At 36.4% G+C, this 27,793-nt stretch overlaps 1 protein-coding gene and 1 long non-coding RNA gene across 2 annotated transcripts in view; one reads left to right on the top strand and one right to left on the bottom strand.

Annotated features, from left to right (window-relative positions):
- The window catches only part of LOC141454735 (uncharacterized), a 633,436-nt gene that overhangs the window by 70,581 nt on the left and 535,062 nt on the right, over positions 1 to 27,793 (top strand). The window lies entirely within an intron of this gene.
- On the bottom strand, positions 1,934 to 22,149 carry LOC141454768 (uncharacterized). Its single transcript, XR_012458964.1, has 3 exons — positions 21,460 to 22,149; positions 16,473 to 16,578; positions 1,934 to 2,074 (listed from the first exon to the last, which is right to left on the bottom strand). It is a non-coding gene; the product is annotated as an uncharacterized lncRNA (long non-coding RNA).

Raw genomic sequence — 27,793 nt, forward strand, 5'->3', positions numbered from 1 at the left:
GAAAATTAAATGAGAGTATACTGTGCCCCATTCAGGGTAATCATTAACTTAATCGTGATGCACTTTTAGAGATTTTGGTGATATGGATTTTGTTTATTTAATTTTTTATTTTTTGAATGGCGGTCAGACAAAATATTTATATTTTTGTAATACTTTACCATTATTAAGTTTTTATCAACATGAATCTGTCAAGTCCCCATCGCCAAGTTTTTTAATCTTTGTCAAAGCTTAAATAATTATAATCTAATGCCAGAGGCTTAAAAGTTAAAACTTTCTTCAATTTTCTGAAAAAAAAGAGACCAGCTTTATACTACTTGCCACTTTTAAATTTTTTATAAAATACAATATAAAAGAGATACTAAAGTGTGTAAAAGAAGAACACCCCAAATAAAGGTAGGTAACTGGAGAATGAGGCCGATATATGCTCAATCGTTTCTCTATGAGGACGATGTAGTACTGTTAGCGAGTTCCAAAGAGCATCTGCAGCATTCAGTAGCTGAATGGAATGAAGGGCTCAAATGGAAAGGAATGGCGCTGAACGTGAGTATAAGCTAGGTAATGCACGTTGGAAGGACACAAGAATCAATCCTGGTGAAGTGTGAAGGGGCATTCATTGAACAAGTAGAGAAGTTAAGGTACCTTGGAGTCTTGTTTAGCCGGGATAGCCGGAATTGATAAAGAGGTGCTGAATCGTGTGGGTGTGGCCAATAAAGCCTAAGGTCTGATCAGGAATACTGTGGTCGGTAAAAGATAGGTCAGCAAAAAAGTGAAAAATGACCGTATTCAAGACCGTTTTTTTACTTACCTTTTCTTCAGTAAGGGGCAGAATCGTGGACTATGCTGGATAAGCATGCAGCCGGGTTACAGCTGCCGAATTGAGATCGAAGGGAAATCATAAAATTAGAAATGAAACAATAAGGAGCAGCTTAGAGTTTCAATCCTACGTAACCAAGTTGGAGGAATCGGCAGTTGGGGGAGGTCTGGCCATGTCTGCAGGAGAAGAGGAGAGGAGAAGATTAGGTGCTTGATGGAGGCCAAATCTGAAGGCCGTAGACCAAAAGGCAGACCAAGATTGGGCTATTTGGATTACATCGGGCGATTGGCACAAAAGCGAGGTCAGACTAGGTCTTCTGTCCGAAAACTGGCAAACAGGGAAGAGTACATCCGCTGGTTAAAGGCCTAAGTAAGGCTCGACGCTGAAAGGCATAAGAGAAAAAGAAAAAGAAGATAAATTGTAAAATAATGTTCTGTTAAATACTTTCAAAGGAATAATCTTAAAGAGACTGGCTAAAACAGTTACGGATGATTTCAACTTTCCTATTCATACGTAAAGTATTACAGAATTAGGAAGTCTATAAGTTTGAAAACAAAAATAGCTGTGAAAGATTTAAAGAGGCTCAGAATAGAAGCTGGTCCAAGAATCAACGTAAATAAGGACGCCAAACCATCGCTTGCGTCAACTCAATTGCATTCAGGCATTGCATTTACCCACTGGAAAATTCACTCTACATGACGTTACTCTATTCATCCATTCAATTTAAGCCATTCATTTAGTAATCCTAGCATATTTTAGGTTACCCTAGTTAGGTATAGTTCTAAGCTCAATGTTAATGTTAGCCAATTAACTCTTAGTCAGTAATGTTACCTTTTATTCTATTTAGTTCTTCAGCCTTTTAAAGTCAAATCTAATTATCCGCGCCAGCCTATAAATTTATAGCTATTTAAATTTCCTATTTATGGCTGTAATCATAAACAACAGCTACAGCTAATAAACAACTACTAAGCACAAAATTAGTTAATAGAAAATTGCGTACAAATTTGATTTAACTTAGTTAAATAATAGTAAAAAAACTGTCCAAACCGTTGGAAATAATAAAAATAAATAAATAAATATTGAAGAGTCTTCTAAATATTCAAGAACTTACTGCGATTACTTTGGCTCTGGGGCCTTCTTTCAGTGAACATTCAGAGATAAAGCCTGGCACAGTTGGCAAATGTAAGTTTATGCAAATTATGTCTGAAGCTTTAGCAACAGTCAAGACAATTTGGGCACAGGTACAAATTCAAGCTCTTCCTGTAACCCAGATAGAAAATTATTTCGGCAATACTAAAGTAAAATAAACTTCTAGCTGCAATACAATCAATAATTGTAATGAATAATAAAACAGAAATTGAAACTAGAAGTCTAATTTTAAATTAAAAATGAATACATCACTGTTAAACGTACGAGAATTACACTAAAAGTTCATTGAAGAAATAGTTATTTACAGCAAATTACTGCCTTTTAATGAAATTATATTTTAAAGGTTAACAAATTCCCTACAGAAATTTTTGACAAATCGCAAAGATTTTGTGAATAACTTTCCGTATCCAGGTCATAAGTATAAACGATATACGTAAGTGTTTGTAACTGGCCTAGGGGCACTGCACGTGTTGTGTCAGTGCGAGGGGCTCGTATGGCTAAGGATGTTACTTCTCGGGGAGGAAAAACCATGGCCTGAGAGCTTTACCCAGGAGCCACTCTCCAGAATTAAGAGTCTGATTAAGCGGACGGGTCTGGAGGGTGAGCTCTAAAGTCGGGGAACCACAATAGATCCAAAGGGGTCGCGGTGGCGTAGGCCTTGAGTTAGCCCTAATCTAATCTAATCTAATCTAACAGGCCTAGGGGAAAAGTGGAAGAATAATCCAACGCGGAAAGATTGTAGGCTGTTCCTCCAGAACAATATCTTAATCAAACTTTAAAATCGCGAAGAACTTTGGGAAGATTCGAGTACTCAGTACGTCACACTCGAGGATCCTGTCCAGCACAATGTTCTACACTATCCAGAAGTATCCGTAATCACAGTCTCTCTTCTTGTTTTTCTCTTTACGGCTTGAAAGCCGACTTGAAATAGTTCTAGCCGAATTAAGCAGATATGAAGAAATTGGAAATGAGTGTTTATTAAGAGGAATGTGTAAATTAGTGATTAACATGGCGATGAATAAGTAAGCAAAAATGGAGATGTAGTAATATTGGAAAATAACGGATTCCGGAGATTCCAATTGGTGTTGACTAGGTTAACGATGATGTAGGTTCTAGAAGTGGTCTTAGAACACGTTAAATGAAAATCTAATGGAGCAATGAGTTATTCTCAAGTTAGGAAAAAAGGATAGATATTTGTTTTCAATGGATCATGTTATCGAGGAGGATGACTATATTTCAAACAATTTTTGTTTGGTGCTTTCCAAAACTGGAACTCAGATCAACCAAATAAGAAAGTGTAATTTTCTTTAATACAAAACCAATGTTTAGTGTAGTACGAGTAGTTAGCGTGTACTGGATACCAACAAGGAGATCTCGGATTCGAATCCAGCTGCTGATCCTTAGATTATCTTATTCTGGAAGCTTCTTACACATGTAGTAGAGCAACGAATTGTCGTGAAATTTCACATCAAAACTTGATAAAACCGCTTCTGAAACTTATCTTTTATTAAAAGAAGTTTATGGCGATGAATGTTAATCACGTGCGCGAGTTGAGTGGTTCAAGCGTTTCCAAGATGGCCGAGAAGACGTCGAAGATGATGACCGCCCGGGTCGCCCTTCCACGTCCAAAACGGATGAAAATATCGATTATAATTAATCAACATTACTACCAGTCAGGTGCTTGTTCAACTCCAAGAAAGAGTTAGGAAAAAAACGACCCGATTTGTGGAAGAACAAGTCACGGGTTCTCCATCAAGACAACGCGCCGGCTCACACTGCATTGTCTTTCTAGCCAAGTTTTAGGCCATCCTCCTTATTCGCCTGACCTGGCCCCATGTGACTTTTATCTGTTCCCCCAAAGTCAAATCTGCATTAAAAGGAACACGATTTCCGTCCGTTGAAGGTGTGAAAGAAAAAGCGGCACGCGTCATGCAGGAGCTCACAGAAAAAGTCTTCCAGCACTGTTTCGAACAATGGTAAATTCGCATGGAGCGTTGTAGGGATAGGGGAGGGGTTTATATTGAAGGTGATAATAACTAAATATGTTTAAATTTAAAATAAAATGTTTTATAGCTATAGTCTCGTTATTTAATAGCCGCACCTCGTACTGTTACGGAGGCTGGCAGTACAATGAAAAAAGCTACGGTCACCAATTCTGAGGCGCCTGAAATTTAAGAAAAATAAAAATAAATGTTTACATTCTTCATTTTAGGGTAAAATAAATTTTGGCATACAGTTTCATTTCTAAAATGATGTGCAAATTAATTTTAAAAGAAGATTGAAAAATAAGAAAAATTAAGAGAAAATGTAAGCACAGGAAAAGCTGAAAAGGGAAGTCTCACCAAAGAAATTAATAAAGATGCAAGTTTTAACTGAAAATAAGAAACAGCAGGAAACTAAAGTGTGTAATTAAGTCTTAGTTGGGAATTAAATCTAACAAAGTGAAAAAAAGGCAAAAATAAATTAACAGGCGAAGAATTTAATTACAAGTGGCTAAGTTTCTTTTAATTCTTGTTTTTCTTATTTTAAAAAAAAATCTTTTTAAGGTTTTAACCTTTAACTTAATATCGCGCTCAATGAGAATAATTGACGGTAAAGTGTCAAGTGTTTACCCAACATCTTTACAATATTATGAGGCCTGAATTACATAAAATTTCTCTTTTCTAAAGAATATTTCCAGTTTTAGTATTTGCTTCATTTTCTTTTAGGCACCAGATTGGCACAAGTATCTAGTAAAAGTTATTCATTTTCTGCACTTATACATGGAAAAAATCTTCTAATTAAAGAAACATAGCAATTAGCTTGTTTTAAAATCTACTGTAAGGATTCATGAACTGTTATCTTTAAAAAGATTTTAAAAGAATGCCCATTAAATGAAACTGTAAAATGTTCAACAAAAAAACGACAAAAACAGTTCAAAATGTTATCTATCCTTAAAATTAAAATAGCAAAAATTAAGAAATATTACATTTCCAATGTTTCAGACCAGTTTCAGGCAGCTCAAAAGACTATTTTACGAGGGTCGTTTGAAAAGTCCGTGCAAAGTCAGAGAGATAGCACTACTGGCGCGTATCGAGGTTATGTTTAGTTAGAAGCATCTCTTGGAAGATCACACACCAAGTTTCAGCCAGATCGGTCTATTTCTTTGTGTTTGGCATTCGTTTGAATCGAGGAAGTCGAGTGATTTTCAAAAAATGGACGAAAAAGATTTCGTGTGTTGATTAAACACTACTTTATGAAAGGCAAAACGCCTCAGGAGACTAAAGAGAAGCTTGATAAACATTATGGTGACTCTGCACCTTCGATTAGAACAGTTTATAAGTGGTTTCAAAATTTTCGGAGTGGCCATATGGGCACAAGTGACGCTGAACGTTCTGGACGCCCTGTTGAGGTTACTACTCCAGAAATCATTGATATGGTGATGGATGACAGAAGAGTGAAGGTGCGTGAGATTGCTAGTGCTGTGGGCATCTCGAATGAACGGGTATATAATATTTTGCATCAACATTTGGACATGACAAAGCTATCCGCAAGATCGGTGCCGCGATTGCTCACGCTTTACCAAAAACGAAATCGTGTGAAGTGTTGCAAGGACGGTTTGCAGCTGTTCCAGAAGAATCCGCAGGACTTTAAGCGTCGTTTCGTCACTGTGGATGAAACATGGATACATCACTACACTCCTGAGACCAAAGAACAATCTAAACAATGGGTTACCAAGGGGGAATCTGCGCCAAAAAAAGGCGAAGACCGTTCCTTCGGCCGGAAAGATTATGGCGACTGTCTTTTGGGATTCGCAAGGAATAATCCTCATCGACTATCTGGAAAAGGGTAAAACTATTACAGGTGCATATTATTCATCGTTATTGGACCGTTTGAAAACCGAGCTGCAAGAAAAACGCCCACGATTGGCCCACAAAAAAGTCCTTTTCCATCAAGACAACGCACCAGCTCACACCTCAGCAGTTGTGGTCGCAAAATTAATGGAAATAGGGTTCCAACTCGTTTCACATCCCCCCTATTCTCCAGACTTGGCTCCCTCGGACTACTATTTGTTCCCCAATATGAAGAACTGGCTGGCGGGAAAAAGATTTTATTCAAACGAGGAGGTGATTGCAGAAACGAATGGCTATTTTTCAGACTTGGACAAATCCTATTATTCGGAAGGGATCAACAAACTAGAGCAGCGTTGGACGAAGTGTATAAGCCCAAAAGGAGACTATGTTGAAAATAAAAAAGGTTTACCCCAAAAAATTAAGTAGTTTTAATTTTTGCACGGACTTTTCAAACGACCCTCGTATATTACAGATCACGATTATCGCTAAAAAAACAAACGTATCTTGTACAACAGTTCACTTAAATCAATTTGGACCTATGGTATCGAACTATGGGGGTTCTGCCAAGCGGTGTAACCTCTTAAGAATTCGGAACCTTGCAAATCCTCCGGACACTTGTCAATGCTCCCTTCTACGTATCCAACCAAACCATAATGATCCCAATATTGCATTCTTGTCCAAAATAACCTTAATCCACTGAATCAAATTCTACAACTCCTTACCTTTACATCCGGATCATTTACGAGGTGTGGCTATTAAATAACGAGACTATTGCTGTAAAACATTTTATTTTAAATTTACACATATTTAGTTATTATCACCTTCAATATACACCACTACCCTAACCCAACAACGCTCCATGCGAAATTACCATTTCGAAACAGTGCTGGAAGTCTTTTTTCTGTGAGCTCCTGCATGGCGCGTGCCGCTTTTCCTTTCACAGCTTCAACTGGACGGAAATCGTGTTCCTTTGAATGCAGATTTTACTTTGGGGAACAGATAAAAAGACACATGGGGCCAGGTCAGGCGAATAAGGCGGATGGCCTAAAACTGGGATGTTGTACTTGGCTAGAAAGACAATACAGTGTGAGCCGGCGCGTTTTTCTTGATGGAGAACCCATGCCTTGTTCTTCCACAAATCGGGTCGTTTTTTTCCCTTACTCTTTCACGGAGTTGAGCAAGCACCTCATGGTAGTAATGTTGATTAATTATAATCAATATTTTCATCCGTTTTGGACGTGGAAGGTCATCATCTCTGACGTCTTCTCGGCCATCTTGGAAACGCTTGAACCACTCAAAAACTTGCGCATATGATTAACATTCATCACCATAAACTTCTTTTAATAAAAGATAAGTTTAAGTAGCGGTTTTATCAAGTTTTGATGTGAAATTACACGACAAATCGTTGCTCTACTACATGTGTAGTATCATGTTTTCGGCGAAACTAACACCTCTTACACAGACAGATTTCTCTACAAACATGAGAGAGACGCTGCAATCGAAAGAGAAGGCTTTACGCTGCACAGCTGTCGGTCGTTAGGATTTGGCGCATGCGTAGTTCTTCTGTAGCAGCATCAGTCTCGTTATTTAATAGCCACACCTCGTATTCTGTCGATTCTCGAATCCGTCTTAAGAAATAAAGCTTTCAAATTTCTTAAGCAGAATGCTATCACTGAATAGTTTCTCCCTTCATTAGTAATTATTAATTGTTCACAACAGCTGTATTAATTATGGTAAACTTTTGCCTTTGTAATAATCAAACAAATGAAACAAAATAAAACAAAAAAAATGCTTCTCTAAAGTTAACACAAAAAAAGGTTAATACGAAAGTTTTCTCTTTCATTTCCATTTTCCCTTAATTGAGTTGAAAGTTAAATTCGTCATCATAAGCCACAAACCTAATTAATAAAATTGGAGCTTAAGTAGAGTACTTTGCCTTAGGTCAAAACTCGCAATGCTCTTTTTTACGTAAAATAAGGTAATTGGTTGTGTGGAAAGAACAATATTCATACTTTCCTAACAATGATTTATAACACAAACAATGTTACATTCTAAACTTAGTTTATCTAACAATATTTTTTGTTTGTTTCTATATTTTTGTTACATAAATTTAATTTTATTGTGGTTTATAAGGAATCTCAAAGTTATGGAGGGTATTGTAATGCGCTGGGTTTGTTTGCAAGCAGAAGTTCACCTTTATAGCGTCCTACATGCATAAAAGAAATGCTTTACATTGAAGGCAAGAGTTTGATCAAACAATGAAATATGCAAAGTGTATCTCCTCAAGAGAAGATTCTTTTTTTAAAAAAGTAAAAGATATCTCCCTACTTTTCTTCAGGAAAAGAAATGGATGATTTAAGGCATTCAGACTAAAACTACTGAACAAAAGTAGAAACAAATTTGTCTATTTTTTGCAGAGTAAAAGTATAAATAATTCTCTAATAACAGTGAAAGAACATTCAAACAGTTCGGATGGAATGATAATAGTTATTTATTTAACAAGCGTGGAAAGTAGTACTTTTCCTCACGCGAGGCAGGGTTTGCACGCACGAGCGAGCGAAGCGATGCGAGTGCAAGTGCAAATTGCCGAGTGTGAGGAAAATACTTTACACTAGAGTTAAATATTATATTTTTTCTGCAACCATTTATTAACTAATAAAATTAAAAATTTCATTTTTACAGTCTACAAAAAGTAATTTATTTATTATAAACATTTATTGTTATATATATTTTTTTTTTTTTTTTTTTTTTTTTTTTTGGCGCATCAACAGCTGAGGTCATTAGCGCCCAGAGCTTTTTCCAGTGCACTGCCGGCCTCCGGACAGTGTTCTCTCGTTACAGACAACACTGTCCATCACCGGACAGTGAGCTGTAAGAAGCTCCTAGGAAGAGAAAATCTAAGGGTCAGCTGCTGGATTCGAACCCGGGACCTCCGCGTGGGAGTCCAGTATGCTAACCTCATAGCTAATCCCTTCCCTTTATTGTTATATTACAATTATTTACATTACTTACGTATTTACATTACTTATTACATTTTCTGCTGTTTCTTTTATTGATGGAGGAGTGTTTTCTAAACAGGCATCACTAGAATCCATTTTAAATTTCTATAAGGTAACACTATAACCTTTTTAACTGTTATAATTAAAAATATCTAATTATTTATTAAAGTATTAATTTTATTTCTATATTCCTTTCAATTTTTATTTTATTTTTTAATATTCGTTTTTTAATTATTTAAATAAAATAAATTTAAATAAGCTTATTAGAGTTTTACAGAAAATATTTATGTTAATAACAAAACTTCTTATATCAAGGAAGTGCGGAAAGTGACACTAATGGGAATTTCCCCCCACTAGTGTGGGAAGTTGGGCATTACACAGCTGATTTTAATTGAGTAATGAGAACTTCCCTACATGGTTGCAGAAAAAAATAATTTGTGTAGCCAGCTTTTATGTCAGTTTCAAGTTCAACAATATATTGTAATCATTATAAATTGTAGCAATTTACAGATGAAAATGAGATAAATAAGAGTGTACATTTGTTTTTGGTAAGCGAGTATGTGTAAAAGATTATAGCCATGTACGCAGTTATGCCTGAGTAGCTGCATATATCTGCTATCTCAGTCTGGCTTAATATCTCCGTGAAGTAAGAGATGCTAAGTTAGACCAAAGTCACGTAACTTTATCCGACTAAACACCTACTTTACTAGTTTCTAATAGTTGTTGGGTTGTTGTAATGATTATTTTCAATTTTGATCAACACTTTAGAATATTAACCGTCGCTTAACTATTATTTCGCTAACGCCAATGAACGAATACAGTACAATAATAATAATAAAAATTAAAAAAATCGCAAACATGCAACGTGAAACGCAATAGAATGTGATGAGATAATGGAATTAGGTTATGAAAAAGAGGGTTACCCTTTTTCTTAATTTAATTTAATTGGTGTGTTTCGGATTAGTCGGAAGTGAAGGAAAATCTCGGGAACGGCGGCGTTTCAAGGCTTCAGGGAGGATTGTATCTGATAGGGTGTGCAGAATGGGACTCTTCATCCATGTTCTTCAAGGGGAAGTTCAACGAAGAGTATTCGGAGCCGAAAGCCAGGAAGTTAACTCATTGCTCTCTCTAAATACAAGGAAGAGAGCTCCCTAAGGTGGTTGCATGCAACATGATTACTCTCTAACACCGGATTCTCTAGAAAGTATGGGGTTTCAAGCCATTTCTTGAAGCTCTTCCAGATTTAATGGCAACCAAGCATACCAGTGAAGTTCTAAAAGGAGAGATAAAGCTGGCAGTGAAGTATGAGTATAATATTTGTAATGATTGATGTCTAAAAGCTCTTCCCATATTTCCAAAATTGACCCCCAAAATAAAGGTTGGAAGCGTTCTAAAGAGGGTAAAACACACCTTCGACTCTGGTAATCACCCTAGATTTTAGAAGAAATCTTAGGGTACGGAGAGCCACTGATTGTGTTCCACTTTCTAGCGGCCAGAACCTTCCTGAGAACTCCTGAAAGAGACAGAAGCCGGTAGAGAGAAATAGCAACCACCTTAAACACTACATCCTTCAAAAGAGGTTTCTCGTCCACCACCAATAGTTACTGTAGGAGGCCCTCTGAGGCCAGCGTTATTCCAAGAAGTTTCCAGGTTCCTCGAAGGCTCTGTTTTTTTATTTTTATGTAGTCTCCCATTTACCACCCTGCACTTTGACAAAATAGAGCAGCATTATGGGATATATTGTTCTCTAGCACTGGGTTCCTTACCCTCTTCTCAATCATCTTCACCAAAATTCTGAAGAAGACCTTTTTGTCCAATACATAAGATTTGCTTTAAGAACTTTGGACTACGTTATATGTAGTCTTTTGTTTTCTGCTGAGAGGTTGAAACGTCGGTAAAGAAGAATGGAAAGAAGTTATTCTATTTAGCCTTATCTTTAATATAATAAAGTTGTCGTATGTCTAGTTGGAGTGTTTAGAACTAAGCTGTTTGAGCAGTGATTCTCAACCACTGTGCCGCGGCACTTTTACTTGCCGCAAAAGTTTTGAAGTGTGCCGCCAAATTTTGGAAATGCATACAATAAAAATTATATATTAAATGTAAGAAGACGATATAAGAGTATCATTTATACGACCAAATATAAACGAAATTATCAAAAAAACATCAAGCTCAAATTTCTCATTAAAAGTATTCTTATTATTAACTTGTAATTAATTCCTTACTTAAATATATACTGTTGTTTTTCTAGTACATATTATTTTATTTTATATTGAAAATAAACATAAACTATTTCACACAGTGTGTTATGGATAAGTAAAATACTTTCAAGCTTATTGTTAGTGTACCGCCAAATTTTGAAATCGTTAAAAGTGTGCCGAGACAAAAAAAAACAAAAAGGTTGAGAATCACTGAGTTAGAGGATAGGAATTATGGTCGTTTGGAAAAGGATAGGGATACAGTGAAAAATGAAGCAATCACCTTTGATGGGGAATGATTTTTCATGTTATAGGTCAAATTTGTTAGAAATCTCTCTGGGTTTAAAGAACGCGAGATGCTAGGACCGCTGTATGTTTGGAGCTATGAGACAAGGTATCATCTGCTAGAAGTGCAGGATCCTGTAGGGTGAGTTAGGATGTACTCCAGATAGAATAGGTGAATAAGAACGCCAGTATGGGTAGGAAATATAAACACAATATTGCGTAATAAAAACTAAATAGCCTGCCAATAAGAATAGAACTCGTTTGGAGTACTAAGGCTTTATAAATTTCGGTACAACCGTTATACGAGGTGTGTTCAAAAAATAAGGTGAATTTTCATTTTTCTTAAAAAATATTTATTTATTCATCGATTTTTATTTTGTCTCCTTCAAAGTAGTCCCCCTCAGATATAATACATATGTGCCAGCGTTTTTTCCAATCCTCGGAACAGTTCTGATATGCACTTTTTGGTATGTCCTTGAGCTCTCTCAGCGATTCGGTTTTTATCTCCTCAATCGTCGCAAATCGCCGTCCTTTCATGGGTCTCTTCAATCATGGGAACAGGAAAAAGTCGCAGGGCGCCAAATCTGGTGAATACGGTGGCTGAGACATGATAATGTCATTCAACAATTCCTGAGCGATGCTCATGCGACGGTTTTTTTGATCAAAATTCAGCAATTTTGGAACGAACTTCGCTACTACACGCTTCATGCCCAAAATTTCCGAAAAAAATTGCAGGACATGTGCCAACCGATATGCCGACAACCTCAGCAACTTCTCTAATTGTGATTCGACGATTCTTCTCAACATTTTCATCGGTTGTTGATGTGCTGGGGCGTCCAGGGCGAGCGTCGTCATTCACATCTTCTCGACCTTCTGTGAAAAGCTTGTACCACTTGTAAACATTTTTTTGACACAGAGTACTCTCACCGTACGCCACTGTCAACATTTCAAGTGTTTTTTAACACTTAATTCCATTTTTTACACAAAATTTGATGCAAATTCGTTGATCCATTTTTTTCGACAGAAGAAAATCGCCGAACTCGCAAAACACTTGTCTTATTTATGCCTCTAACATACAAACTAAACATGCTATATAGCTACAACTTTGAAAATATGTTCGAGACAAGTGTACCAACATAAAAAAAAAGACAATCGAAATTCGAATGTACGTAGACCGCGAAATTTAAAAATTCACCTTATTTTTTGAACATACCTCGTATTGCTACTTTTGAATTGTACGGCTGACTTGAGATTTTAAATTTGCGAGAAATTTTATGAGAGGACGTTCAATAAAAGTCCAGCAGGTGACAATGTCTGTTTTGTAATAAACAAACTGGAAGAATGACGGATGAATGGTAACTTGACAAAAATAAAAGTTGGGAGTCAATAAATAAAAGCAAAATGAAAATATAAGGAAGAAAAATTCAACCTTAAAAAAAATAGGTTCACAAGAGAAGAACAGTTGTGTATGAGGGTTTTTTTTTGTGCAAAGTGTAAGAGATTGTGAAGTACACAATCACAGGCACACACATTGTGAACAGCGAAATTGGTCTGTGATTGATGGTGGCGCACAGTGTTGCTGAGATTAAATCACACACACTACAGCCTTCTGTTGGAGTTTCATTCTACTAATACTAATCCAAAACAATACGAACACACTGTGAAACCATATTCACGCATATACGTTCTTTGATTTACTAAAATTAAACAATATGCGAAGAGATTAGCTTTATTTTCTCTATTGACTTTAATTATTCTTAATGAATTCCAACTATTAATCAAGCAGGAAGAAAATGGTGGCTACAAACAAAACGCCATTTCTAACATTATTTGATAAGAAAATGTTAGTTAATAATAAAATCAGGATAAAAAAAACCTCTTTTATCTTCACCCGAAGAGAGTGTAGAAGCCATTCATGCCTTGCTGCCCAGGTATTTTGGCCGAGCACTCCCTGGAGGCACACTGTGAATACCAGTTATATATACACCTGGGAGCTGGTGTCCCCGTTAGCATTTACTTCACACAGATTTAAATTTGTTACTAATTTTAATACAACTTAATATTTTATTTCCGTGCTATTTTCTGGCGGGACTTCAGATATTTTTTTATATTTTCAGTGAAAAGATAGAATGAGAAATGTTTGTTCACACACGGGATGAACCCTCATTGTATCAGTGAATCGAGGATGTCTAAACAGTGGGGTTTCCTTCGCTGCGACCTTTACACGTGCAATTTTTTGTGTAAAGGCGCGTTAACATCTGAGTTCATTGGCGCCCGGAGCCTTTTTTTTTAGGGCACTACCGGCTTCCTGACAAGATAACATCATCCTTCACTGGTTGGAGAGCTGTAAGAAGCTTCTAAGAAGAGAAAAGTTTAGGGCAGACAGCTGGATTTGAACTCGGGATCCAGTAGGCTTACTTTCTAGTACTTGTTTAAGATATTTCCTAACATTTTTTTAGTGCAATTTTGTAACCTTTGACTTCCTTATTTTAAGACAGCCTACTTTAAAATTGACTACTGGTCCATCTAAAAGAGTTTTCAATGAATTAAACATCTTGATAAACTAACACTGAGGAGTGTTCGTGAACACGTTTTCTTGTAAAACAAACGTAATTTCTCATACGAAGATGAAAGGAATCCTGGAAAATGATATACCGTTTGAAAGTCCATTAAACAAGGAAACTTCTTTAAAAAGTGCCAGCACCTAGGTCTGATAATGATCACGTAAGGGCCTAATGAGTTTTCTTAAAAATTTCGATAACTTTTATTTTTCCAGCATCCGGAGGAAGATTGAGGCTGTTTGGAGAATAACTTATGCTTCAAAATGGTATCAATTTTCAGAAAATTTACCTGTCTTTCTAACCGTGTCATCAGAATCAAATTCGGACTAAAACTTTCTGAGTGATAACATATTTATTGGAAAAAAGTAATGATTTTAGAAAAAAAAAAATTAAAGTGACGTCACTCAAGAACAGTGGAAAATATGAAGTTATTGCCAATACGTCATTGAACTCCACTTTAGATGTACTACACACAGTAGGCCTATGGGCAATACATTAAATAAATACAGAAGTGAAAATGTATTATACATTTCAACCTTCTAATCTAGTGAAGTAAGAGAAAAGTTATGCGTGGAGGATTGGAATGCAGGGAAAAAAGGAGCGGAAAAACCTGCAGCTAGTGTAAAGAGTTGCAGTAGGATATGTTTTAGTCTTTTGTGTCTGTATGTTGTAGAAGGATATAGGAGGCTATGTCGCGGCAGAGTGGATTGGGATGGCAGTCTAGGATGGAAAGGAGTTTGAGCAGTCGATTTTGGATATGGGAGTGTACGGGGATAATGGATGCAGTCTCGTGCTACAATTTTAACGAGAGAAGAGAGGACGATGTTTTAAGTTAAAATAAATAGCGTTGGTTTATTTTAAGGGAAAAGTAAAATATCAGACCGAAATATGACTAAAATATATATTCTATAATGTTTATACTAAAAACAAAAAATTAAAATTAAATAAAAACTTAAAAATGACGGTAAGTCACAATTGAGTGAAGTGCTCACAGAGCGCGACACCTCTCCAGGATTAAAGAGGTTCTATCGGTGATGGCCGTGGTCGTTAACTAAATTTAAGAGGGACACCGTATTGCTCCTATCTAATCCGCGTGGGATTTTGCCTGCAATTGTTTTAGGGCTTAGTAACTTTTGTCTCCCCTCCTCCTTGCTCATAACTTTTGCTGAATCTTAATTCTTGCCTCCATTTTGGTATTTATAATATCGGCTGATAACTTGAGAGGAATAGGAAAATCTGGCGGATTCTTCATGTTTTTACTGTCCAAAAACTCGTTTATTGAAATTGCTGTGTGACAAGAAGCATTATCGTGATGCAACACCCACTTGTTCTTGATGTTTGGTCTCACACGAATGACCCTTTTTCGAAGTTTTTCAAGAACCTCTCAGGTGTTGATTGACCGTTTGACCTTGAGGTAGAAACTCTTTGTGGACGATTCCGGGGGGATATCGAAAAAACAAATCAGCATGCATTTGATCTTCGAATTTGCCATCCTTGCTTTTTTGGGCATTGGAGAGGTTGAAGTGTGCCACTTGAGTCCTTGTGACTTTTTTCTCTTCCCGAAGTTGAAAAATCACCTCAAGGGAACTCATTTTAGGACAGTCGAAAACATTCAAACGGCTGTAACCGACCAGCTGAAGGCTATTCCAGTATCGAAGTTCGAGCACTGCTACGAGGAGTGGAAGAAATGTCTCCAGCGCTGTGTGGCTTCAGAAGGAAGTTATTTTGAAGGTGACAATATAGAATTGTAATTCTTTTTGAGTAAAAAAAATTTTAAAAAATCAGTCTCATTACTTAATTTACAGACCTCGGATAACAAGTAAATTAGAAGGTGGATGAGATATATTGGTGCATGAAGAGCAGGAGGAGAGAAACTACCCAGTAGGAAACCGATTATGATGGTGATGGTCTTCAGTCCTCAAGAAGGTCTTTGGGCCATTGACGATTCATCTGCCTTGTGGGGTTGTCAGAGGTGGCGAGAGACTGTACGATAGGATTTGAGCAAGTAGAGAGAGCAGTATGGAATTTTTGGTATTTCATCTTGGCGAGTTGGTCTATGAAGAGAATGTTGAGGTCGTTGTGAAGAGTGAGGTTAGTCACCGTAGAAGTATTGTCGGAGGAGTATTGACCGAAATGTCTGTACAGTCCGTACGTTTGTACAATAAGTGTGGCTGAACCCCACAGCTCTAGTCCGTAAGTCCACATCACACTTCCACATGACATTTAAAGCTACCTGACATATTGGACTGCAGGGCTTCGAGTGGCTGACTGAGTTCTAGGATAAGTAATAATAATTAATTAATAAATAACAAAAATTAATTATAATGATTTATTATTATTTTAATTTAAGAGGTGACGACATCTCCGATCATTGACGCCCGAAACTTTTTTGTTTTGCTTGCAATGCCGGCCTACGGATAGTATGTCTCATTATAGACAACACAGAACCAGGTAACTTGACTCGAATTATTATTCTCATAAAATCGAAGTTTTATTAAAAAGTCATTTTTACTCTAATACTTTATTGAATCACAATTCGAAATCGGTATTCAATTAGAAATCATGATATGCCAACACTCCCTCCAATGACTTTTCCTTCAGAAACAAAATAATAATAATAAAAGTGATAGACCTACATAAATGTATGTCTGGAGTTGTTGGCACCTGGAACTTTCTTTCAGTAAAAGCTGGCCTCAGGTTAGTGTTCTCATGCTGCAGATATTGGGAGATCTATAGGAGATCCTAAACAAAAAGTACCAATTATTGGATTTTTCAATCAATTAGTTTAGAATGGCTAACAATTTTTCAATCATTAATAACTAACAACAGTCGCAATTAAGTAAATTTGGGGGACTCATGTGACTTTCATTTAAAAAAAAACCATTAACAGGTGGCCGGGAAGGGATCTTTTGATTGTTCCCAAAGGACTACTAAACCCTTTCAATCTAACAACACCTTCCACCAATTTTTACTCTTTTTTTTTGAGGGGGGGGTCCTTTTATCTATTTGGAGAGTTGAGATCAAAGGGCTGATGATGGAGGAATACTCTAACAGGCTTTGAGCCCATCAATTCGTTTACAACCATCCTCCTCATCGCTTTGTGGGTCCTTCTTCACTATCCATTTATTCCAAACCTCACTAAAGTAGAAAAAAAATAAAATAAAGTAATAATCAAGCAGCTTTACAGTCCATAACCTCCACAAGTAGAGCAGGTTATATTTGCTACGATTTAAAGAAAATCTTGTTAAATTGATCCATAAATATCATGATATTTAGTTCTTAGAGAATAGTTTGCAAATAATATTTCCCTTAACACAGATCAGACACCTTTTTTGACGTGAATACATCTTTAAATTTGCTATCATGTGGAGGCAATCCAAAAAACCTAATGATAACAAAATCGGGGGATACAGTTTGGCATTATAGTTTCGAATCTATCGTCTACATCCAAAATTAAATTAGACCACTGGATAGCTAAAGGATCAAAGAATTCATTACGATAAGCAAGGACTGTGACGCATCGCGCGCGGTGGAGAAGGAAGCGCCGCCATTTTGAGATCATTTTGCTGCGTATCGAGATTTGCAATTAGTATAACTTTCTACGATGTTCGTTTAAGTTTTAATCGTCAGCTGTCATCACAATCTATCGGTTGTATATAAAACATTAGTGTAAAATAGTGACAGTGAATATAATAAGGTGTTAGAATAAAAAAATATCAAAAATATATAATGTCGGCCTAAACGCGTCGAAAAGCCAAAACCAAATACAGAGATCGTATACGGTTGGAAAGTGCTTCTCAAGAACAATCGAATGGTAATAATAAAACACCATATGACCGAGTGAAGCTGTGCCGAGAACGTGGAAGAATGAATGCGGCCGAACGGATCAACGACCGTGTCAGTACATCTGGAGCTGGGACGGTTGAAATTATGCAAGTGGATGATGAAATCGCTTCTACATCGACAATGGACTGTATAGGCATAGATCGTGTTCGATCGTCGATTTGTTTCCTTGATTTCATCCTAAATACATAAATAAAAATATTTTATATAAAAAATATAACCCGTTACGTAAACGTATTCACGTACAACACACGGCCCTGTCCATGACACAGCCACAGCTTTTTTTTTTCCTTATTTTTCTTTCGTACCAAAAAAATAATTCAAGAAATTATATAAAATTCAAAAAAGCAAAATGAATGGGAATAATTCTGTAGGATCGCCACAGAAATCAAAGCTATCAATGCATAGACCCAAAGTGAAATCTCATAAATCAGTAGTTGAAAATGACTCACCCAAATGGGTACGACTGAGCCGATTTTTGCAAGAATTAAGAATGATATTCACCCAAACAAATAATCCTCCAAACAACTTTCATGTTGGACAAAATTACCCGGCGAACGCTGGTACAGTAAAAGACGCTGTAAAGACTTTTTTCCTCTATGAAAGAGGATTGAGACAAGGCGACCCGCTTTCACCCTTGATATTCAACATATGCCTGGAAATGGCCATAAGAGCCATAAGGACGAACCAGGGGGGGCACCGTATACAAATAGGATGACCCAACACTTGGCATATGCGGATGATGTGTTAATTGTTGCTAGGTCAAGGGCAGCATTAGGAGGAGCATTTGAAGAATTTGAACAAGCGGCAAAAAAACAAGGCCTGGAGATAATCCAAGAGAAGACAAAGCATATGCGCACCTCAAGGCTCCAGAGTCAACGAGAAGAGCAAGTTCAGATTCTCAATTATACCTTCTCCACATGCGACAAATTCAAATACCTTGGCTCAGTACTGACAGCAAATAGTGACATGACCGCTGAATAAAAGGAAGAGTAACTGCAGGAAACAGGTGATTGTATGCGATACAAAAGGTTTTGCGGTTTATGAATTTGTCACGTCCGGCGAAAATTATTATTTATAAAACAATAATAAGACCAGTAGTGATGTATGGTAGCGAGACCTGGGCAATGACACAAGAATGTGAGAATATGGTTAGGATACGGGAGCGAAAAATCTACGACTCGGTGTTCATTGACGGTGAATGGAGGCTCTGAAAGAACGAAGAACTCAAGAAACTATACGGAGAACCCGACATAGTTTCTTGTATCAAAAAAGGCAGGCTGAGGTGGCTCGGTTCCGTCCAAATACTGGCATACGCAGATGACGTAGATATCGTTGCAAGATCCCTCTCAGCGCTAAAAAATGCTTTCTGTGCACTTCAGAAGGCGGCGCTACCTATGGGTCTCACGATCAACGAAAGTAAAACAAAATACATGTATGTCGGACGTGGCAATGGGCCTCCTGGAGTCGGTATTCAAATAGACTCCTTCTTTTTTTGCTAAAGTTGAAGAGTTCGTGTACCTTGGCTCCCAAGTCAATACCTCCAATATCATTTCGCAGGAGATCGGCAAAAGAATAACGATAGCTAACAGATGCTATTTCGGTCTGATCCGGTATATGAAGAGTAGCCTGTTCTCTAGGAACAGAAAGTGAGGCTATATAAAACACTGATTCGCCCAGTTTTGACGTAAGCCTCTCAGACATGGACAATTCCCAGAGTCGATGAGGACAGCCTCCTGTTCTTTGAAAGAAAAATCCTTCGAAGGATTTTCGGTCCTGTGAAGGAGGGAGATGTGTGGAGAAGGAGACGAAATAGGGAGCTATATCAACTGTTCGGAGAGGTGGATGTGGTACGTGTGATAAGGTTGGGAAGACTGAGCTGGGCAGGGCATGCTACGAGAATGGATGGCGGATCGATTTCCAGAAGGTCGCTCGAGATGGAGATGGAGGCGGAAAGAGAGGAGTAGGTAGACCAAAGTTGAGATGGGAGGATGGTGTCATCAGTGACGCAAGAAACCTGCTAAAGGTGAGAAATTGGAATAGACTCATTGGGGAGGCTAGGACCCACCAAGGGTTGTAACGCCAATTAGATAGATAGATAGATAGATAGAGGTGGCTCGGCCATGTTGAACGGATACCCCATCATCGAGTTCCAAGAAAAGTATTATATGGACACCCGGGGGGCGCAAGACGTAGAGGTCGACCCAGGATAAGATGGTTGGATGACGCAGAAAGTGATCTGCGAAAGGTGGGTGTTAGAAGATGGCGCCTAAAAGCCGAAGACCAGGGAAGAGAGGCACTCTCTCTTGAATGAGTTCTAGGTCCTACTACAGGAGTGTAGCACCAAGGGAAGGAGAAGAAAGATTTTTTTCCAAATATTTCTATCGACTTAAGGAAATAAACTTTACATAACTCCACTTATATCAACAGATTACAAATTCGCCAATCCGAATAATTCCAACGCCAAACTTTCCACCGAACTTCTTTAACCTAAACTAATGCGTAAAGTATCAAAATTCCTCTCATCACAGAACTTGCTAAATCTTCCTAAATACTATCAAAACTTATCACAGCACTTTCTAATCCTTTCGCAGCTAATTTGTCAACAACACTAAACTTCCTTCCACCAATTGTCAAAGAAAACTTAAGTTTCAAATTATTGTTTTATTAAAATTATCCTTTGTGAAAAGCTAAATGAGAATCTAGAAACTGCTTTCGGAGAGTTCCTCCAAAATACAAATTGATCGAGTTTTTTAAAATTTTTTATCAGGATATACCGCTCCGTTTTCTACTAGCTTGTCCTTCTTCAACTCGAAATTACTTCCTCGTTTCCATTCTCATTGCTTTCGAAAATTATCTATATTTCCACAAAATGATAAGACGTACTTTGAAACTAAAATTCTCTTAGTCCTTTCAGAAAATGTCTATGTAATGATTATACAGGTTGTTCATTTTAAGACGGCTCAAATGCATGTCATGCTTAAACGGTTGATCTGAGCAAAAAATGGTAGAAGAAAAATTTGTTGCCCGACACCATCAGAGCAGATATCTTGATATACAGTACATGCTGTACAAGCTTCGTAAAGTGCATTATTTGATAAATTAAGGAATAAGTTTGATCCTTTAAATGAATCTATAATTTTTTTTTGGTAATTAAACGCAACTCTCCCAAAATTACTAAATAATTATTAAACCTTCTTGTTTCTAACAGATGTAAAATTAATTTTTAGCCATTTTGTGTATGCTTGAGAACATCTAATGCTCTTAACATTTAATTTTTCTTAGAAAAATCACTCGGAAAACGTCTTATTTCCCGATATTAAGAAAAATACTAGCTTTACGGCCTTGGCAATATTTTTAGTAGAAAGGGGATGAAAAAATACATAAAAATGACCTATCGCGTGCTCTTCTTTCTCTTTGATAACAAGTTAAAAAATTGAAATATGTTTAATGAATACCAGATTTTGAAATAGCCTAGCACCTTTAATTTTGAAGATATCGAATAGCGGTTTCCGGTTTCTTTCATAACTTTTTATACTCTTTAAAAGTGTGTATATGAAAATGGGGGTCAACTGTGAACCCTCAGTTTTGGTCGCGCGTTAGCGGCGTATGCGAGCAGGAATCCAAAATCAAGTAACATATTCTGAAACTAGAGGTGACGAGCAACAAATTTTTCCTCTACCATTTTTTGCTCAGATTAACCGTTTAAGCGTGAAATGCATTTGAGCCGTCTTAAAATGAACACCCTGTACGTATATGTAGGTAAAAAACAATACTAACTTAATATAGAAGATTAACGTCTGCAACCATGTATACTGGACCAACTTCCGCAGCATTTGGAGAAACGAATGAAACAAAACAAGAATGATACAGAGATAACTAAAAGGAAAATATTTTATAAACCATTCCATATACCACAATACTCAACATACTTAAAACACAATCGATTAATCAAGGAACAGAAACTAACTTAAGAATCTAACATATGTATATATACACATAAAGATATCTAAAACCAGAAGGCAGTTGCCACAGTCACCTGACTAATACAACAGAGTGTAATGTCCGCTTAGATTTACAGTATCCCAGTTAGCGTGCCTCTGGAGCCATATCAGCCACTAAAGAAATCAATCATTTGCGCAAAAATTTAGATAAATAGATAGTTTAATTAATTTTTATAAATGCATATTGTATATTTATTTTAATGTGTTGAAAATGTGTCGGGTCCGCCATGCTGGATACTATTTTATTTCTCCCGCCATGGATACTTATTTTAAATAATTATAATAACGATTTGAATAAAGTTATCCGAAAAGTTGTCTGACTAAACTACATGTTCCTTCAGTTCAAATAACGTAACTAACGTGACGTAACTATATAACGTAACTGGATCCAGCCTGCTATCTACACAACCCATTCACAAAATATTAATACAACTACGTTTTTTTTGTTTAGATATGTTTCCGGATTCATATCGTCTCTAAAATAATGTTTTAGATATTTCTAAGAAAAATCAAATGTTAAGAGCTTTAGATGTTCTCAAGCATACACAAAATGGCTAAAAATTAATTTTACATCTGTTAGAAACAAGAAGGTTTAATAATTATTTGGTGATTTTGGGAGAGTTACGTTTAATTACCAAAAAAATTATAGATTCATTTAAAGGATCAAACTTATTCCTTAATTTATCAAATAATGAAGCTTTACGAAGCTTGTACAGCATGTACTGTATATCAAGATACCTGCTCTGATGGTGTCGGGCAACAAATTTTTCCTCTCCCATTTTTTGCTCAGATCAACCGTTTAAGCATGACATGCATTTGAGCCGTCTTAAAATGAACACCCTGTATAATCATTACATGGACATTTTCTGAAAGGGCGTCAGAGAATTTTTAGATATTTAGATGAAATAAAGTTAATTCAGTATTTTGACGCTACTTTAGGTAGCACTGAGTTTGCCAGTTAGGATGGATATGTTTGGTTAGATTAATAAATAAAATCTATTATTGATTATGGATAGAGAAGTTGTTCGGTAAACACCAGTTTATCCGCATATTACGGTGTTTCTAGGAGGTCTGACGAAGACAAGATATCCTAAATAATTTAACTAACTAGCTAATACCTACCTACCATTAATAATCTGCAAACTTGAAGGGTGCTAACATTTATCTAATTTATCAACTGTATAACTATAATGTAAACTTTCTACTTTCAAAGATTAGTGAACTAAATAGGGCGATGTTACAGGTTGGGAAGAGGCAGTACTGCGATGATGTTAGAGTTTCGAAATTCATTTTTCTCTTTCTTGGATAAGGATTTTACTAAAAAACGCTAAAGTCCACAAAAAACAAATCAGTGTAGCGTGGCTTTTCACATCCGCAGAAGATAGTAGGGAGAGAAGAGAGTGTTGTAGAGAATTATTAGGCCGGAAGCCGTCAGTGTAAAAGCTCCTGGCGCTGATGACCAAAAAATTTTGACGCGCCTGGAATAAAACAAAAATAAATACAAAAAAATAATAATAAACTAAAAAACATCGATGTAACTTTCAAGCGAAAAGGAGCTCGAGGATGGCTAAGTAGACTCGAGTAACAGTTGGCTACAAGAGTGAACCAGGTTGCAGGATCTGGAAGATGATTTAGAGCTGACTGGGAGCAGAATGGTCGCGAAGATGAGCAGAAAATCTAGATTCTCAGCAATTTTCGCTCCATCCTCGGAGATCAGGGTCCATTTTTGTCCGGAGAGCTGTGGAAAGAAGAAATAATGTGATTAGGAGTAACTCAAGAATGTCAGAAAGTATAAAGTATTCGCCTGTCTTTTTCAGGCGTGCTTTACGTGCAACTACCAAATTAGGTATCATGGACGGATTAGTAAACACATTTTTCTTCAAAGTATGTTCTCTTATTAAACATTAAATAAAACCCAAGGCCTAAGACCGGGAATCGAACCCAGTACCACACAATACACAATAGCTTTACAGGTCTTTAGCTTTACAGGTCTCGTCTCTAACCGCTCGGCTACCGTGGCGCCTAACTCATGAGTATTAACTGTTAAGGTGTAGCACAGCTTGTCCAAGTTTGCTGTAATTTTTTTTTACAGCCAGTCGCTAAATTGTTTTTATAAAGTTCCATTAGGCCTTTTTGCTTTATTTATTTAGAATTTAATTATATTTTTATTATTATTTAGTTATTTATATTTGTTTATTATTCAACGAGTACTGATTGATTTTTAGCGAGGTTCTAGTGAAGCTGTGTCTGTCTTCGCGTTACTTCCAACAGTACCCTTTACGAAAATATCGACTACGATTGTCTGTCTAGGCTCGAACATATATTGTACGTACATCAATAACGTTTCTTTTTTTTTGTTTTTTGTTTAATTATTCTAACAAAACACTTTTTAGGGTTTTTAGGGTATGTTGACGACATGGGTGTAGCTTCATATTAAAATGTAATCACCTTGTGATTTTCAGTTTATATGGTCCTAGATCAGGGGTGGCCAACAAGTCGAACTGGGAGGCCAGTTTTGGTCGATCGGCCATCGCTTGCAATGTCTGGGGTGGAATTCCGTGTATCATGGACTTTGAAGCAAAAATGAAATTATAATTTTACAAACTGACTTAAATCTTACAAGCCAGAAAATTTGAAGAAGATTTTTGGAAATATGTCAACCGAGAAAAATATCCCAGTAACACCAAATTTTGCTAATATAAAGTTCTTGTTTCGGATCTACATACCTATGCGAATCGGCATTTTCATACTTGAAGCTAACGAAGACTAAACAACGTTTTGTCCTGACTGATTCCCATAATGAAGACTCATTATTATTATCTTTGTCAGGATATACACCTAATTATGATTCCTTGGTTAGAGGACATGCTAACTCAGTCTTCCCATTAATGTTAAGGCAACAAAGTAAATTCTAAATCTGTCTTTATCTGTAGCTACTTTGAATTAATAAATATTGTTAATAATTATCCATGTTCTTTTAATTCCCCTGGATGTGAGTTTTTTGGCCCTTTAAATAATTATTGTTGTTGTTTTTTACGTAGGTAGATAAGCCGGTACATCTATATTTCAGTACGAGGTGTACTCAGCGAGCTATTTGATAGATTAGCTAAAAGTAAGTCATGACAAATCTTCCTGGCCCTAAAAAAAACGCGAAAATGAAATATTGAAATCAAATTATCAGCCATATTGTGCATTTTTATAACAACTTGTTCATATTTACAAACAAATAGTACAACAACTTATACATTGCAGTTGATACAAAATTAAATTGCATTTTAAGTTGGTAAAAATCTATCTTGAAAAAGTGTCGGAAAATCGTATTTTTTGGTACCGCATGTACGGAATGCTGCTATCAAAAGTTGGGTCTGGAAATTTATTTTCTTCATGAGCCTATATCTCGAAAACTTAATAAGTGATTTAAAAAATAATATATTTTACTTATCTAGCCATACCTCGCTGGAATGCACCTTATACTGAAACATAGTGTATAAACAGTATGCATTTCACATTCCTTCTTCACCCCTTAGACTACGCCTATGTCAACAAGTCGATCGCAACACACTTTTAAGATAAAAAGTAGATCTTATATACAGAAAAGTTGGCCACTTCTGGTCTAGATAATGACGGTAATCATTCAAAATTCGGAGTGTAATAAAGCGTATAAGTTAGTATCTCGAGCATTAGTGTAATAGCATGTGTTTGAGCATCTCACCAGCTTTTCCTTTTTCAGAATCATTTTGAAAGCTTCCAATAATTTACTTTACAATTTACAGGGATGCAGAAAAATGTTTTAAATTGAATTCTGGGCCAATTATTTGCTTATTATGTATTCATAACGTGATAGAAACACTCTTATGGTAAAAAAAACAATGCCCTGCTTACACAGAAGTGTGTATGTGTGGATATGTACGAGTTATCAGGTTATATTGTTAACATATTAAGGCGGCTTTAGCGTTCAGTTATGCATTAAAAGACAAAAGATGCGTAGGCAGATGAAAGAGAGAGAGAAAAAATCTAATTTATTTTAAAAATATCTGAAGATTATACTTTATTTTGTCTCTAAATACATGTAGCCTGGGATTAATGAGGCAGATTAATCCAACCATTTAAAGTTTGACTTCGGACAAAGCAAAGCAAAGCAAAGATGAGATAAATAATTAATTTTAATAATAGAAGTAATTAATTTTGTTTGAATATAAGTAATAATATTAAATGTTTGCTTTACAATAATATATGAATCAATTACGGTACGGTTCCAAAGCTATTACGTGGTGTGGCTATTAAATAACGAGACTGATGCTGCTACAGAAGAACTGTGCATGCGCCAAATCCTAACCACCGACAGCTGTGCAGCATAAAGCCTTCTCTTTCGATTGCAGCGTCTCACGTGTTTGTAGAAAAATCTGTCTGACCGGAACCGTTATTTGTGTAAGAGGTGTTAGTTTCGTTTTGCCGAAAACATGATACTACACATGTAGTTAATCACGTGTGCGAGTTTTTGAGTGGTTCAAGCGTTTCCAAGATGGCCGAGAAGACGGAGATAATGACCGCCCGGGTCGCCCTTCCACGTCCAAAACGGATGAAAATATCGATTATAATTAATCAACATTACTACCGTGAGGGTGCTTGCTCAACTCCGTGAAAGAGTAAGTAAAAAAACGACCCGATTTGTGGAAGAACAAGTCACGGGGTTCTCCATCAAGACAACGCGCCGGCTCACACTGAATTGTCTGTCAAGACGTTTCTAGCCAAAGTACAACATACCAGTTTTAGGCCAACCGCCTTATTCGCCTGACCTGACCCCCTTATGACTTTTATCTGTTCCCCAAAGTCAAATCTGCATTAAAAGGAACATGATTTCAGTCCGTTGAAGCTGTGAAAGAAAAAGCGGCACGTGTCATGCAGGACCTTACAGAAAAAGACTTCCAGCACTGTTTCGAACAATGGTAAATTCGCATGGAGCGTTTTATGGATAGGGGAGTGGTGTATATTGAAGGTGATAATAACTAAATATGTATCAATTTAAAATAAAATGTTTTACAGCAATAGTCTCGTTATTTAATAGCCACACCTCATATCTTTGAAATCTAAAGCCTTCATCACGTTGACTTATTTTTGAAGCACCTGGTGCAACGCATTTTCGCTGAGGCTTCAGAAGTTTTTATTTAAACGATACACAAAATTACAATTCTGTAAATGGCGAGATAAATGGACGCTTCGGTCAGTAGGGATTACTCGCAAGTTAAGCCAAGATTTACTAGAAGTTGCTTTTAGATATGATTTCTGTCAGTGCATAATTTGGCAGCATATATTCAGCTTGAAAAAAAAAAGCTTCTATGTGGTGTAAATCGTTAAGTAAATGATCATGGAATCCCTAAAGTTTAGGCTCTTTTATTCCATTGTTTATAAGTGTGCAAAGCAATTAATTGCAATATTACAATTCATTCATGTTCCTCCATGCACCAATGCTTTCATCAAAGTCATTCTCATCCAATAATCTGTATATTAAATTAATTGTATAAATTCCATTAATTTAAGACTTCTTGAAGAGTCTGTTTCCATTTTCTCTGAGCCTTGTTTAAGATTAAGGCCGCCAAAACAATTTTCCAGCGCCTTAAATAGGCTTCTTAGAATTTGGCGCGTCTCTACCCTAATTTTTATTGACATTCCTTTTGATCCTCTTTGAAAATTATTTTGTTAGAGTTCTTTATTCTTCGCTTTCAGCACTGGTAAGAAGAATTACTTTTCATTCATTTGACATTTTTATAAGTTAAAGTGGGTTTCCATCAAAATACTGGTTTTTGAAGAATCGTAAAACAGAAAAAAAAAAAAAAATTAAAAAAGGTTAAAGCTGAATTGCTTTTAGAGAGGTCGTAGAAAATTACTTTTCATGATATTTTCTTTACATTTTCCATTAAATTTCTGGAAAACGGAATAAATAATTTTCTTTTAAATTAATGAATTTGTACTTCAACCACGCAATATCAATCCAATTTTCTCTCTCTTTAAATTTGACTGTTAAAAGTTTAGAAAATTTGGAATTCCCCATAAATTAAATTAAAATTTTAACAGCAGTATCTATAATTAATTAAGAAGAATTGAAGGTGTTT

Source organism: Rhodnius prolixus, unplaced genomic scaffold (genome assembly GCF_049639745.1).
Source record: "Rhodnius prolixus isolate KJV_2025 unplaced genomic scaffold, Rpr scaffold_9, whole genome shotgun sequence".
NCBI classification, from domain to species: Eukaryota; Metazoa; Arthropoda; class Insecta; order Hemiptera; family Reduviidae; genus Rhodnius; species Rhodnius prolixus.